A 16,284-nucleotide genomic window follows, 5' to 3' on the forward strand; every position below is an offset into this window, starting at 1 on the left:
CTAAACGACGACTGCCTAAAATCCAAAACCAGCTGCACGGATAGCACCATCTGTGAGGCTTCTGCCTTGATGAGCCACTTTTCATGGAAGTGTCGAACAATAAGTAATGATATATGGTGGTGTTTTAGTAAGATAATAGGATGTTTTGAAAGATCTGAACAATCTTTGTAGTTTCGTAAGCGACCACCAACTCTTAAGGTATCATCAACATCAAGTATGGGCGATAGTTGCGAGAGAGAACTGTTGTTATGTACAATGTTCCATGTTTGATACTGTCAATTTCGTCTCTATAATTTTCCATTTGAACCTCACGAATTATGAATTGTTGGGTTTGTTTCAAAGCATCTGGTTGTTTGTATGCATCTAAAAGTTCAGGTTTATCGTTATGTGCTCGATTTCTAACAAGTTGTTTCAATAAGGAAATTTCTCTGACTAAAGTTCTCCATTCTGAAAACTTTGAGAATCTATGTGTTCCTAATCTATGTACATTATTTTGATCAACCAGTTTGTGTTTTAGCTACTTGCACCTCTGGGCGAATCTCCTTGTCACTATCAGCATCAACCAACTGATGTGGACCTTTATCTAAATTTCCAAGGGATATGTTATAAAGAAATGCTCAGATGAGTGACACGAGGGGTACAAAGTGTTGAGACCAAAGAGGGCGGGTAGTGTAATCCAACTCCGATATATTTATTTATGTAGTTAATTGTGGTGAAACCTCACTCCCCTAATACATAAAAGGGGGAAACCGAAGTTCTAGTGAAAGAAGGTAGATCAAGACACAAAAATATAAAAAAAAAATAGCGAACTAGAACAGCAGACTGACAGTGGACACACAAACGCCGAAATGTAAAGACAAATAAAATACCCAAAATCCGTAAAAAGAAAGAGGGACGAAGGTAATGACTGAACAGTTGCAATAAGCATGTGTATCAACTCCAAAATACTGAGACAAAAATCCCGCAAGAGAAGAATAATTGGAATCAAAACGTACAACCACAAATATTATTAACCGAGTTGGTCTTTTAAGAGAAAATTTACCCATACACACAAGACCGATACATTGTCGGAATAGTGGGCTGTCGTAGTAATGGGCTGTCGGAGTAATGGGCTCTCGGAATTTTAGGTGTCGGACTAATGGGATGGCATCCAACTGATTGATACTAGAATGAGTTGATATTATAAGGTGATAATTTACATCGACTATTCGATAGCAAAGAAGGTCTTCAATCCTGTTTAAATTCTCTAAATTCATACTCTGATACATGTAGCCGGAAGCTGAAAGTGAAATTTAAGTGGTTTTTTTTACGACGTCAAAGAAAATGAAATGGTTGAGAAATATAATTATTTTGGGATTGTTATTTAATTTAATGGACATTTTTATCATGCTGTAGAACTTTTTTGCAAATACAGTTTAAAGCACTTTTTTCTGTGCATTCTATTACATTGAGGTTAAACAATATAGACCATACACACGAATTAAAACTATTTGATACTCTTTTAAAACCAATAAGTCCTTATTGATCTGATATACGGATTAGTTATTCAAAATATTGATAAATTACCTTTTAAAATTGATTGATTGATTGATTGTTGGTTGCTTTACGCCGCATTAGCACAAAAACGCTATATCGCGGCGAGAGCTAATTCGAATATTTTTACAATTTAAAGCATATTTTTAAAATAAGACAAAAGGTCCTTCAATACACTAAAATTCTTGACTAAAGCAAATTGATTATATACAAATAAAAATCAACAGTAAAATAACGTGATAAAAATTAAAATCGATTTAAATATAATAACATTTTTATATTTTATAATAAATTCCAATTTCTTTTAAAAAAGCAACAATATTTGTAAATGGAACATTATTAAATAAATCATACATATTATTGACATTGAAATGCTTCTTACGAATATCAGCAAAGTCAATACAATTAATTAAAACATGTTTAATAGTATACTTGCAGTTGCAAGGAACACATTGTGGTTCATCTTCATTTTTTAAAAGATACTCGTGTGTTATTCTAGTATGACCAATACGACATCTAGTAATAACACACTGATCTTTTCTGCACATAATATTATCAAAAGGTTTGCCTAAATTAGGTTTAATTTCATGCAATTTATTATCGTCTTTTTTACTCCATTTATTTTTCAATATATTAAAAACATATTCTCTAATATTAGATTTAAAATCAGTATATGGTATATCACAGTTAGATAGAGGGTCACCCAGGGCATTCTTTTCCTCAAGGTCTACAGCTGTGTTTCCAAGGATTCCAACATGACTCGGAACCCATAGAAATATTATTTCTTTCAGAAGAATTTTTAAATTCCTCATTACATATAAAATTTTCAGGATTGTTGGGTTTTTAATTTTAGTATTTCGTATAGCTTGTAAGCATGAAAGTGAATCCGAACATATAATAAATTTGGATTTATCTGAAGAAGCAATAAATTTCAAAGCCAAAATTATTGCTTCTGCTTCAGCAGTAAAGATGGATGCATCAGATGGCAAACGGAGGGTTGCAGCTCTGTCCCTGAAGACAGCAGCAGATGCAACTCTATCACCATCTTTTGATCCATCAGTATAGACAGTTGAAAAATCGAGATAATCGGCTTTAATTTCAGCATAGTGTTGCTGAATTAAAAGAGGATTTGTTTTATTTTTATTGTGTTCACGGAGATCATATATCATTTTTGGTTTGGGAAGTTCCCATGGAGGACATTTGCAAGTTTGAACTTGAGCAACAGATTTTAAATCAAAAGAAGCTAAATGTGGTTTTAAACGTAAACCTAACGGAGGAATTTTATTTTCATGTTTTGCAAAAATATCTTCATAAATCGGATTAAAAACACAGCTGTAGGCAGGATTATCTGAATGGGCTTTTAGTTTGACAGCATATTGAAGTCCAAGCTTCAAACGTCTGTCAGTGAGTGAGTGCTCATCAGCCTCTACATACAGACTCTCAACTGGTGAGGTTTTAAATGCGCCAAGACAGAGACGCAAACCTTGGTGATGCACAGCATCGAGAATCTGTATGTAGGACTTCCTTGCAGAGCCATACACTATAGAGCCATAATCTAGTTTAGATCTAACAAGAGATCTATATAAATTGAGTAAAATGTTGCGATCAGCACCCCAGTCAGTGCTGCCGACAACTTTTAAAATATCTAAAGCTTTTAAACATCTCGCTTTTAACATTTTGATATGGGGTAGAAAGGTTAACTTTTTATCGAAAATTAACCCAAGAAATTTGGTTTCATCAACCATTTTAATTGGGTTGCCGTACAAAGTTAGTTCTGGATCAAGATGCAATTTTCTTTTGTTACAAAAATGCATCCCGACCGTTTTTGAAGTGGAAAATTTAAAACCATTTTCCGAGGCCCATTTTTCAATTCTTCCAAGACATAATTGTAATTGTCTTTCAATGTTATTCATATTTTTGCCTCTGTAACATATTAAAAAATCATCAACGTACAATGAACCTTCAATATTACTTTTTAAAACTTCAACAAGGCTGTTGATTTTAAGACTAAATAATGTAACAGATAAAATACTGCCCTGAGGGACACCCATCTCTTGATCATAAAGATCAGACATGGTCGAATTAACTCTAACATTAAATTGTCTGTTAGAGAGAAAATTAGAAATAAAATTAGGCATATTGCCTTTCAACCCCATATCAAATAGATCTTTTAAAATACCATATTTCCATGCAGTATCATAGGCCTTCTCAAGGTCGAAAAAGACCGACACCACATGCTCATTTTTCGCAAAACCATTACGGACAAATGATTCGAATCGAACAAGATGATCAAGAGTACTGCGACCCTGTCGGAATCCACACTGAACATTGGCTAATAGCCCATTGGATTCCAGGAACCAAACAAGGCGATCATTGACCATCCGTTCGAGTGTTTTACAGACACAACTGGTAAGAGCAATTGGTCGATAATTAATAGGATCCGTATGATCTTTACTTGGTTTTGGAATAGGCACGACGGTTGCAAGCTTCCAGATTGATGGTAAATCACCAGATTCCCAGATGTTATTCATGAGCTGCAAGAGAGCTTCTAGCGAGGAATCTGGCAAGTGTTTTAAGAGTTGGTAGTGAATATTATCAGGCCCACAAGCTGTATCATGGGCTTTTGACAGAGATGTTTTAAGTTCTTCAAGAGAAAATAGTTTATTATAATTTTCACCATTTTTTGATTTAAAGTTTAATTTAATTTTTTCTTTTTGTTTTTTAACTTTTTTAAAGTCTTCCCTGTAGTTGTTACAAGAAGACTTTGCAAAAGTTTCACCAAGTTTGTTGGCAATATCCTTTTCAGATGTTAATAAATTATTGCCGTCTTTCAAATGTTTTACAGTGGCTTTAGAATTTTTACCTTTTATTTTATTTACCATATTCCAAACTTTTGTCATCGGAGTGCGAGATGTAATCCCCGAGACAAATTTTTTCCAGGATGTTCGTCGGGCTTGCCTTCAAGTCCGCCGTGCCTTAGCGCGAAAAATACGGAAATTACTCAAGTTTTCCGTCGTTGGTTGTTGATTGAACCGTCTTTCAGATTTTTTACGGTCACCTATGGCTTGATCACATGCGTCATCAAACCATGGTTTACTGGGATGTTTTGGATTTGCCGAGGTCTTAGGAATAGTTCTGTCAGCAATTGACGTTAGAACTGTATGAAAAGTTAAAATTGGATCTTGCACAGTCTCAAACATCTTTGACTGAAGTTCCGTTCGACAGAGATTCTCAAACAAGGACCAGTCCGCCTTGTCAAGTTTCCAACGTGGTACTCTCTGTTAGGCAGAATTAAAAAAATGTTCAAGTACTATTGGAAAGTGATCACTTCCACATAGATCATCATGAACACGCCATGAATAATCCAGGAGCAGAGAGGGATCGCATATAGTGATATCAATAGAAGAATAAGACCCGTTTCCAGGATGAAGATACGTATTAGATCCATCATTAAAAATGCATAATCCTTCTTGAGAGACAAAGTCCTCAATGATCTTACCTTTGGCATTATGAGTCTTGCTACCCCATAATGGATTGTGGGCATTGAAGTCGCCCATAAGTATAAATGGTGAGGGTAATTGATCAGTGAGGTTTTTGAGTTTTGCTTTATCGATAATTGAATTAGGTGGAATATATATCGAACATAATGTAATTGTTTTGTCTAATGATAAACGAATTGCAACTGCTTGCAGATCCGTTGTGAGTTGGACTGTGCTATGAATGACGTTGTCCTTCACAAAAATGGATGATCCGCCTGCAGCACGTTCATCTACCTTAGAAAATGTGCTATACATGTTGTATCCTTTTAAAGATACGTTGTCACTTTCTTTTAGATGAGTTTCTTGAAGACAAAATGCAATAGGTAAAAAGGACTGAACTAGAAGTGTTAACTCGAGAAGATTTATTTTAAGACCTCGGCAATTCCATTGGATTATATTTGTCATTATTTAATAAAAGAAGGGCGAATGCTGTCGAGTTTGCCAGCATTCTTATTTCGCTCACCCTGAGATCGTGATCTTTCGGGTGGCGGAACACTTTCGGTTTCCATTTCAGTTTCGATGATAAGTGTTGAAAATCTGTTGTGCGAGGAGAGTCGTCGATCTCCAGGACTACGCGCAGCTGGTGTTACTCCGCCTCGACCCCTACCCCGCGACCTCGAATCAGAAGACTTCTGAGAGGATGTATTTCCTGGCTTCTTTTGGACATCCTTCTTTTCTTGAGAACGAAGAGATGGGGCTCTGGTAGACTGTTTACTGGACGAAGAAGATACCTTCTTGGATGCAGATGAAGGAAGACTTTTGGAGGTGGAAGAATCATCTATATCACTGGGAAGATCCCAGACAGATTCACCGCTCCAATTGTGTATTTCTACTGTTTCTTTTTTATTTGATTTTTTTTCTCATTTTTTGGTGATGATAGTGAGCTCTGTAGGGAAGATTGAGTTGACTGAGTACTGGTTTTGGAAGATATTGGTTTTCTTGGAATTAATATTCTATCGGTAGGTTCTGTTTCAACAGGCAGCATTTTAAAATTGTCCGCATCAATTGGCCAAGTCATGCGAGTTTGTGTATTCTCGTGACTGAATGAGCGGACAACTTTGCTGGCGTACGATGGTCTGTTTGAAACAAGGAGATCATTCGAAACAGAAGCTATCTGTTTAGCTTCTGGGTAACTAATGTTTCTTTCTGTTTTAATTTTAATAATATCATTTTCTTTAAGGTAAACAGGGCAGTCCCTAGACGATGAAAAATGGGATTCACCACAGTTTACACATTTAGAAGATTCAGAGTGACAGTTTGTTCCCTCGTGTCCTTCGTCAGAACACTTGAAGCATCTCTGCTTACCACGACATTGTTTGCTTCCATGACCAAACTTTTGACAAGTAAAGCATCGAATTGGGTTTGGGATAAACATGTCAACTCTGATTCCGAAGCAACCTAAAGTAATAGATGGAGGAGGAGTTGGAGTTCTAAAGGTCAAAAGATAAGTATTTAATTTGATTATATTTCCATTCTTTTTAATTTGAAATCTAATAACATTAGTTACACCTTGGCTTGAAAGTTCCTCACCGATTTCTTCCACGGTAAGGTCACCAAGGTATTGACTTCTGTCTCGAATGATCCCCTTACAGCTGTTCAAACTGTTATGAGGAGAGGCAGAAACAGGAAAGTTTGATATTGTAGACATTGTAAGTAAATTTGTTGATTGACTTTTGTTGGAACATTCAACCAACAAATTGCCAGATCTCATTTTTGAAACTTTTTTAACAGTACCAGCAACGCTTTGAATTTGTTTGTGAATTACAAAGGGCGATATTTTTGAAATTGGTTTTTCTTCTGTTCCTTTTATTACAATAAATCTGGGCCAACTGTCATCTTCCCGACAGGGCTCTGAATCATCACATTTTCTTTTCTTATGTATTAAAGCTGATTTCGAGGGTTTGTTTTGTTGTGCCATATGAAAGGAGAAAGATTCACCATTCTTGCCATCCACCCACCTCGGAGTGCCTACAAGGGCGATGCTGTGTTTCCGTGGCGAACCGGGATCGAGTGCTAATGCTGAAAACGAGCTCCATATATAATGTAGCTGGTCCTCAAAATCAGCACCCAAGATCCACTGCGGAAAGCACCAGATGTTCCAAGAATAGTATACTCAAGCAGAGCGTATCCATCAAGCGAAAAAGAAAGCGTACCACTTGATTGACCCATGAGCCATCGCCTTCTTCAGTTATCCAAAATATAAATAGCTTAATTTAAAATACATGTGTATATTATGAAAATTGTTACAAGAAAGCTTATTGTTGAGGATTAACTGAAGGGCTCGACATGACCAGCCGATTGATCGAACCGGGTCCATCCGACCTCCCGTTTAGATGATTTCGAAGCCAAAGCAGCTTATTGAACTATAGTCTCGTCCGTCCGGGTATTTTCTGACCGTAAGGAGTCTGGCTATAGCCCTCATCCACAAGGATCTCGTCAACCACCGACACGGGTAGCAACCCACGGCAAACGGGTTGGAGAGCCTATTTTATTTAAAACATCGGGCATCTCACGATGTTCGGATCACTTTAGTCTGGTCTCTACCCTTCGACCTGTCCAGCATGGGTAACCCTACCAGGAGACGAAGCTCCAGCTGGCATAGCTCTTGGGGTCACTGAGACACGCAAGCCCTCCGACCACGGCAAGGATAGCGATCCACCGGAGGGTACCTTTTAAAAAAGATCACGATAAATTCTGTATAAATATGTTAGGTGTTCATAAGAGAGCCGTGATGTGTGAATTAGGGAGACAACCTACTACGAATCATATACTTATCCTAGCCCTTAAATTAATTGATCGACTTCAAAGCTTTCATCTGACAGATAGCTTAGTGAAATATGTAAATTATATCAATCATTATAATTATACACCGATGGAAACAGATCCTGGCACACATTTATCTCGAACTCTAATTAAACAGACAATAGATGTATAAGTACCGAAATAATTATGTTTAAAATACCTATAATAAATAGCCAAATTTATCTAAATCAAACTTTGCATAGGGAGTTGAAACCTTAGTTTCTTAATAATTTCTGCTCATAAACGGACGATTTTAATTAAGTTTGTTAAATCATGTCGGTACCGAAATACTGACTACTTGCTCATGACACCCTCGGGGACTATAGTCCCAACAACAGAGGTATCGACCCAGAGGTGTAAATAATTAAAAACAACTCGTTTAATAATTTAATGCGTCCGTCATCAGGAACATGTATATATTTATTTATGTAATGTAATATCATGTAAATGTAGGGGAAAACAGCATTTTGATTTGTATTGATTTTCCTGATTTAATAAGAACTTGAAACTTGTTATTTACCTCTAATGACAATATCATTAATTTTTTTTCTGATTATATGTTCATCATGTTTATTGAAACACAAGCGTAAAACTAGTTTGCACGTTATATTAAATCCATATGTGTTTGAAACATAATGCAATCTCGTATACACTTTCCACGTTTAGTGGTTTCAGTGAGGGCAATTTGACGCTATATAACCTTTTTGTGCTAATGCGGCGTAAAGCACACATCAATCAATCAGTGAAGACAAGAATGAAGTGATATGCGTTATTGATTTATTTTTTAAATCGACATGATCCAAGTTAATGTTCTTAAAGTTAAAACCCTGCTATATATATAAGGTATTACTAAGCATTGTGTTACTTTTCTTGAAATATAATGTCTTCATTTATAACGAATCCCCGTGAAATGAAATTCAAATCTCCTAGATATGTGTTCTTTCTTGAACAAACATTATGTCTTTGACTTTGGACACAATACTGAACAACCAATCAATTTGTAAACGATCATCACCTACATATAATCAACAAACGAACAACATTTTTAATCAATGAAAATGTTCGAGATAAATAAATACTTTACAAATGAAATTTTATTTAAAATTATTTGTATAAAGTCCAATGTTCTTTATAAAGTCCCCCAAGGGTGACTGGGGAATAGAAATATGGTCACTTGGTCTTCTTCCGACCGGCAGTAAAACGCTTGCCGAAGTGGGGCGTCCGTTTGGCTGTGCGGGATGTATCAAATTCGCAGTCGCGTCCGGTCAGATTGGGGACGTTAAATCCGATGCCTCGTGTAAAGAGTGCCACGCTCTTTGCACGTTAAGAACCCTTGCAACAACTCTTTAAGGGGTCCGTAGGTGGCCTGTTGCAAGGCAAAATGTATGTCCCTATCCGAAATACCCTCATTTTCCAGTGGCAGTCCAAATTTCCCAAACCATCATCCCAGATGGCCTCTATTGTGACAAGACCTACCTATTGTATTTATTGTGAACTTGTTCTGGTTCTGAATATGCATGAAATATTTGCCACTGAACGTTAAGCAACCAACAATCAATCAATCTTTATAAAGTCCCAAGATGTATAAATACTTTACGACTGCAATTGTATTCAAAATTAATATGTATGATATTCAAGAGTCTCGCATATTGGCACCTTATCGACCCGGAAGAAATGGTACGATTGATGTTAACCCCGTTGGCAATTTTCTACAACTGTCTGGTCGGACAGTATAATATTTATGAAATTAAAGTCCGCACGTTGAATGTGACTACGTACATTTTAAACTAAGTTAAATAAATTTTATCTCCTTTAAACAATGCAAAAAGTAAAATCACATAAATACTGAACTCAGAGGAAAATCAAATCGGAGAGTCCCTAATCACATGGCAAAATCAAATGACAAAACACACCAAAAACGAATGGACAACAACTGTCATATTTCTGACTTAGTACAGGCATTTTCAAATGTAGAAAATTGTGGATTAAACCTGGTTTTATAGCGCTAAACTGCGCACTTTGTACGACAGACTCGTTAAATTCTGTTATATTTACAACGATGCGTGAACTAAACATATATAATAAATAAAATAGTCAAAAATATTGAAAACAACACATATGATAATTTCTTGCGTCAGACGCGCTTTTCTGCATTTACCTTTATAATACGGGTACAGCAGCCATCACCGTGTTACGTGCCACGCTCTTTGTACGTAAGAACCCTTGCAACAACTCTTTGAGGGGTCCGTAGGTGGCCTGTTGCAAGGCAAAATTTCTGACCCTATCCAATATACCCTCATTTTCCAGTGGCAGTCCAAATTTCCCTGACCATCATCCCAGATGGCCTCTATTGTATCAACCTACCTATTGTATTTATTGTGAACTTGTTCTCGTCCTGAATATGCATGAAATATTTGCCACTGTACGTTAAGCAACCAACAATCAATCAATCAATCAATCACCGTGTTACAATTTTAAAAGAAACAATTTAACAGAAGAACAAAAAAAGCATATTTCAAATTAAAACACATTCACTGCTTCGCGTGTCTGACGTCAGAAAATGTATACGTCACATAGTAAGAAATTTTGTCGTTCCATGATTATACAAGACAATTATAAATTTCACATGGGCAATATTGGTATGGAGGGTAAAAAATCAAAAGTAATAAAACAATCTAGTCTAAGAAAAAAAATGAAACAAGATAGTAACTTTTTGTTTAAAATTATGAATCTCCAATGTTCACGTTGAAAATGTTTGTGATGTCATTCAGATTAGTAGATTTCATCTTTCCCACTATAGAAATGTCATCACCTGTTGAAAATCCACTTTTCCCTTTATACAAAAAAAACTATAACAACTCTGATACAAAGATGTATTTGGTATTTCAAAAGTTCTTTGTGAGATTACTTCCTGTAACATGAATACACCAGCAATGGCTTTATTTGTTAAATCTAGATCTAGTGATTGATCTATTTCATCCAGAAGAACAGAAGGTAAGCTCACTAGTATGTCTCGAGTTAAAAGTGAAGTCGGCTCCAAACATATGATACGGCCAATACTTTTTAAACATGTCTTCATCGGAGGCATTTGGGCAGGCTCGGGTGTCTCCACTGCTGCCTCCTCCAACGCGCGTTCCGTCCTGTTCTACAATATATAATATCAAATAATTTAATCTTATAGCGACAAATAGTTGTACATCATACTTGAAAAAAATATGGTATATGAAATGTTTTTGAGAGGAGAGAGTACAGTTTTGGAGAGAAATGCATGAAATCTACATGGATATAAAAAAAGAAGATGTGGTATGATGCCAATGAGACAACATGATACAGAACCTTACAGCAACTATAGGTCACCATAGCCTTCAACAATGAGCAAAGCTCCTGTCGCACAGTCAGCTATAAAAGGTTTCAAAATGTCAACATAAAACAATTCAAAACAAGAAAGTCAACGGTCTAATTTAATAACCAAAAAAAAATGAATGAATAATACAATATGTAGAACATAAACAAATGACAACCAGTACTGAATTACAGGCTCCTGACTTGGAACAGGTACACACATACCTAATGTGGCGGGATATCAACCTTCCCCTCACCTGAGACAGTAATATAACAGTAAAAATCAGTTAAAAAAGGTAATTCATCAGATGGATGAAAATAAAATGCTATAAAAACTAGTGGACGTGATCTGGTACTTGAACATCCCAACAATTAACCATTTCCTTAGAAAAAAAAAAAACCTTATCTGAACATTGAACCTCTCTGCAATATCGGTAAGACGGTCTGGATCAACCATCCTCACTATTTCTTTATACTCACTAACGGTCATAGTAAAGCTTTTCCACCCCGATCCGTTTTTCTTGGGAGTCCTCAAATGAAGACAGGTGTTACCACCAAAACTGTTTATTGAGACAAATGTATTTGTCCCAAAGGTTCCACTGACTCTTATAATTGTACCTCCATTGGTTACGGTTGTCAAAACGTTCATGGTTGTTGGTTGGTTGTTTTATTTTTCTTCTAAAAATGCGGTTGAGATTACTAACTTTTGGAGTATTCATATTGGTTTGGGAGCATAATCTTTTTCATTGGTGTTCTATTATTAGTATTTGGATGGTTACTTCCTTCCAGGGTGTTGACTATTCAAACAATCCCTCGACAATTGACTTCCTTATTATTTTTTTTTCATATATTTTTTTTTTCATACAAGTAAGAAATCGAAGTTGTTTTTTTGTGTGTGTTTATAGTAGCTACAATGTTTGAGATGTTTTCCATTCATACACACCGATGGATATTTAACCCTACCAATTTATCATTAATAAAATACTGTAAACACATACATCAGTGAATAAGATCTCATCATAAGTCGTATATTGTATATATATAGATTCAATACATATATCAACTTCCAAAATATTAGAAATCCATAATAATCTATAAGTTGCCCTGATCGTAGTTCGACATTGTCTGTAGGTGAACGTTTGTAATACGAATGTACAGTGCTAACAATGCTTTCCAAACATTTAATGTCAGGAATGTCTTTTGTGGTGTCAACATAGGCTAATGCTAGAGATTGACCTCTAGTGTGGAGGAGTCTTTTAAAAAGCTGAGATACACCTCAATGCTTTTCTATCATAATTAACACACATTTAGACCCCAGGAGAAAAATTTTAGTCTTCAACTTGAAATATGCATTTATATGTGCAGTAATTGACACGGCGGTATCAGAAGACAAGTTCAAAAGATTTCAGTTCACCGGCTTTGATTGATTGATTGATTGTTGGTTGCTTAACGCCCAGTGGCAAATATTTCATGCATATTCAGGACAAGAACAAGTTAACAATAAATACAATAGGTAGGTTGTTGTAATAGAGGCCATCTAGGATGATGGTCGGGCAAGTTTGGACTGCCACTGGAAAATGAGGGTATATTGGATAGGGACAGAAATTTTGCCTTACAACAGGCCACCTACGGACCCCTCAAAGAGTTGTTGCAAGGGTTCTTAGCGTGCAAAGAGCGTGGCACTCTCTTTACACGAGGCATCGGATTTAACGTCCCCTTCTGACGGACGTGACTGCGAACTTGATACATCCCGCACAGCCAAACGGACGCCCCACTTCCGCAAGCGTTTTACTGCCGGTCGGGAGAAGACCAAGTGACCATATTTCTATACCCCAGTCACCCTTGGGGTCACCGGCTTTGAGGTATGATAAGTACAAAATTTAATGTTTTTGCGTAGACAAATCAGTTGACTCATCCGAACTTGAACTTTATTTCGGACATCACCTCTTTCTCCATTATATCGGAAATTGTCTGAATAAATTTGAAGCAGATATTGTTCTCTTGAATTAATTTAGAGGTGTCCATTTGTATGGGTTGCTAGTTGGAAGGCAAATGTATTACTCTTGGTAATTTGTTCTCGTCAATCCATCATGTACACATGTACTTTACTAATTACTCGTAATCGTTCACGTTTTTAAAATATCTGTTAAAATGTTCTCAAAATATATTACAGAGTCGCCGTAGTTTAAGACTAACTTTCAAATAATACAACTATTAACGGTTCAGCAAAATTTGTCTTGTTTTGAATGTATTTGTGGTTCTTTTAAATGAAAAGATTATATCTGCTCAGTCGTTCTTTTCGTCGATGAGATTCATTTAGTCTATTTGCCTTTCACGCGATTTTGCAGACTAAAAAAGGAAAGCCTATAGCGTCTTTGGCTATTATTCTCTTATCTATATTTTTAATTTGTTTCATTAAAAAAAATGAAAAATCATCCTGTTTGTTCCGTAATGACTTTGCAATTGTTCATAATATATTACCGGCAAATATTGCAAGGCTGGAATTATTCCTTTTCATCAGTCTTTATGAAGTTCAAGAGTTTAAAAAAAGGAAAATTTCATACCCCCGAACAAATTCGCATTGTTGAAAGTTATACGACTATTTACCGGATTTATTATAACATAAGCAACACGACGGGTGCCACATGTGAAGCAGGATATGCTTACCCTTCCGGAGAATCTGAGATCACCCCTATTTTTTTGGTTAGGTTTGTGTTGTGTCATGTGTACTATTGTTTGTCTTTTTCATATTAAGCCAGGCGTTATCAGTTTATTTTCGATTTATGGGTTTGACTGTCCCTCTGGCATATTTCGTCTTACTTTTATTAGATGAAAAAAACTGACGAAAAATTCTGACAGTTTCAAAAAGGAAAAATTTACACTCATAAATTTAAAAGATAGTAAAGAGAAAAGAATAAAAACAATAATATAATGTAGATAGAAGATTTGGTGAAGCAGACACAGATTATTTCGTCTTAAACGAATGAAAAAAAGAGAATACACATTTTTGTACATATGTGTTATTCGAATCATGATATTCATAACCCTCTAGACATAACTCAACATCGAAGAGCGTAACCAATCGTTAGTCTTAAGGAAGTAAAATACAACTCTAATGTCAAATGATAGGGGAATAAATGAGGCAAAAATATATAATTATTGTATCGACTTTAAGACAAAAATGTGAATGGAACAAAATAGGCTAACCATTTATGTTACTGTTTGATGTTCTAAACATTCATACACCTGCCGAAAATGTGCCTGTATGTTCACTTCTTGGCATCAATATTTTTAGTATGGGGAAAGACAGTGAATACCGAAATTAATTCATTGATTTTCTTTATTATAGTAAAAGCATTAACAGTGTGATCTATTTGTTCGTACAAGTACTTACTAAGAATATGTGGACATGTGAGAGGCAATTTATGTTATCAGATTTATTTTATGTAATTTCTGTCCTTGTAGTGTTCGGGGTACACATTTGTGTGTGTTGAAACCGCCAATACTGTCATACATGTATATCTTACTGTCTTAAGAACTGGCATATTTGGTTTGTTTAAATAAATTTCACTTCTAATACTAATATTTTAGCAAAAACTTATATTAGAAAAAAAATGTGAAAATTGAGGTCATCTACTTTTTATGCCCCATCTACGATAGAAGAGGGGCATTATGTTTTCTACTCCGTGCTTTCGTTTGTTCGTCTGTCCCGCTTCAGCTTAAAGTTTTTGGTCGAGGTAATTTCTGATTTAGTTGAAGTCATATTTACCTGAAACTATACATGATCATTCTAATTTTAATGCCAAATTATAGTTCTGACCAATTTCACGGTCCACTGATGATACTGAGAGTGAGGCATCAGTGTACTAGGGACGCACTCCTTTTTTTCTCAGCCATGACTATAAAATTGATCAAGATGTATAACTGACAAATGTAGCCGGAATTATAGCTAGGATAACTGTTTGTTAATTTTTAATGAAGTTCAAGAGTTTTGAATAGTGATATTTGAAATTGCCGGAAGAAATTTGTATAGAGTAGGTGACTTTTAAAATAGTAAAGTAGTCGAGAACAATGTTTATATAATGTAGACAGTAGATACAGTGAACCAAAAGTGCTTCTAGTTGCTTCGGCTTCTTAAAAAACAACTAATGTAAACATAGGATATTGCTGTACGTGAATGCTGATCAAAAATTCATTTATGAACTTTGCGAACATTTAAATTTGACCACTATCGAAAAAACCCTTATCACAAGTCCAATGTTATGAGAGGTTGCATTTAAAAACAGGTTCATACTTTGGACCTGAATGTTAATGCAAATATTATTTTTGTACCTTCCGACAGTTTTATTTTCACTTAAGTACTAAAGACCCACTCGTTAACCAAATTTGCCAAGTTACACCTTTAAGGGCCAAGCGATACAAACAAACAAACAATTCAATACAGTACAATTCCCTTAACATGATACATTATAGGACGTCTTCTTGAAAACTTTAATATTTATTGGTCAAACAAGTTGGACAACATACTTTTTTGCTTTGTCATGATTAACAAAATGTCAAAAATGTGTCACTGACAAGATTTTACAGCAAGAATTCATAATTTTGAAAGATTTTGATCAAGTTAAAAAGTAATAATTGCCTGAGAAATTATGATAGTTGTAATTTTATATGACTTAAAGAATTCAATAGCTGGAAGTCATATTGTTTATGAAGTTCAAGAGTTTGTAATCATGTGATGTGTGACACATGACAGAACCGGAAGAAATTCTGATAGTTGTAAATATTTAGAATAAGACACTTTCAAAAATGATATAGGGAAGTAGAGAACAACTTTGATTTAAAATTTTAGAAGAGTTAATAAGACAGACATATTAAAACGATTGTTTCGACTTTGAAACAAAACAGGGTAACCTTTTTGGTACCCGTTTGATAGACTAAACATCATTCATAAACTTATAGTTCCTGGAATCAAATGGGCTATTAGCCAATATTCAGTGTGGATTCCGACAGGGCCGCAGTACTCTTGATCATCTTGTTCGATTCGAATCATTTGTCCGTAATGGTTTTG

This window comes from Mytilus galloprovincialis, chromosome 11, assembly GCF_965363235.1.
Source record: "Mytilus galloprovincialis chromosome 11, xbMytGall1.hap1.1, whole genome shotgun sequence".
NCBI classification, from domain to species: Eukaryota; Metazoa; Mollusca; class Bivalvia; order Mytilida; family Mytilidae; genus Mytilus; species Mytilus galloprovincialis.